Genomic DNA, 1,416 nt, shown 5'->3' with positions numbered 1-1,416 from the left:
TACAAGAGTTACAAACGTCAAGCAAAGCATTCAGTCTCACTCTTTGTTGTTCTCTTACAAGCCACCTCACAAGTTAATTGTCTACGTTTCTTTCTTTCTTTTTTTTTCTGAGACAGGGTTTCTCTGTACTGTCCTGGCTGTCCTGGAACTCACTCTGTAGACCAGGCTGGCATTGAACTCAGAAATCTGCCTGCCTCTGCCTCTGCCTCCCATGTGCTAGGACTAAAGTCGTGTACCACCACCGTCCGGCAATTGTCTATGTTTCTTTTGGCTGTATAAATACATTTGAATTATGTAAAGCTGTTCTGAAAACCATCGTGCAGTGTAAAAACATCAAATAAACAATGCTACATAGAGAGGCTGAGATAGGAGAAGCAAAATTTCAAGACCATTATGTGGTACACAGCAAGACACTGTCAGGTACAAACAAGCTGAAAGTGTATATGGATTGTGCAATATTAGACTTATTTCTCCAATTACCAAATTAGAGAGACCACTGGATGACAGCCAACAAATTTCTAATTCCTCATATTTTTGGATTTCAATTGATTAGGATATGTTGGTAATATTAATTTTCATATTAAGATATGAAAGATATGCCTCCTTTCAGTTTTGTTGAGGAGCCTAACTGATTTCCTTAGTGGCTGTAATAGGTTACACACTCACCATTTAGTACCCCACGCCCATGCCAGCATCTGCTGTCATTTGTTATTTGATCTTGGTCATTTTGACTGAGGTAAGATGAAATCTCAAAGTAGTTTTAATTTGCATTTCCCTGGTTTCTAAAGAATCGAACATTTAAAAAACAACTATTTTCAGCCATTTGTATTTCATCTTTTCAGAACTCTCTGTTTAATTCCTTGCCCTGTCTTAAAATCATGTTTAAAAAATAATTTTAACGTTTAGAGGTTTTGTTTTGTTTTGTTTTTTTTCTTTTTTCAAGACAGGGTTTCTCTGTGTAGCCCTGGCTGTCCTGGAACTCACTCTGTAGACCAGGCTGGCCTCGAACTCAGAAATCCACCTGCCTCTGACTCCCACGTGCTGGGATTAAAGGTGTGCGCCACCACTGCCCAGCAGTGTTTAGAATTTTTATTTTCTTAGTTCTTAGTATATTCTAGATACTAACCATCTATAAGATGTATAGCTGATGAAGATTTTTTTCCCATTCTGTGTGCTGACTCTTCACTTGAATAATGGGGTCTTTAGTTGTACAGGAGATTTTTAGTTTCATGAGGTGCCATTTATTAGTTATTGTGCCTGTACTACTTGTTCAGCATGTAAGTTTTTCATTTGCTTGGTTAGAGTTACCCAAGATATTTTACATTATTTCAGGTGATTGTGAAAGGTGTTGTTTTCCCAATTTTCTTCTCAGTCCATTTTTCTTTCCTTTTCTTTTCTTTCTTTTTTTTTTTGTTT

This window comes from Mastomys coucha, chromosome X (assembly GCF_008632895.1).
Source record: "Mastomys coucha isolate ucsf_1 chromosome X, UCSF_Mcou_1, whole genome shotgun sequence".
Classification (NCBI taxonomy): domain Eukaryota; kingdom Metazoa; phylum Chordata; class Mammalia; order Rodentia; family Muridae; genus Mastomys; species Mastomys coucha.
The sequence above is the reverse complement of the archived record's forward strand: the minus strand, read 5'-3'. Positions refer to the sequence as shown.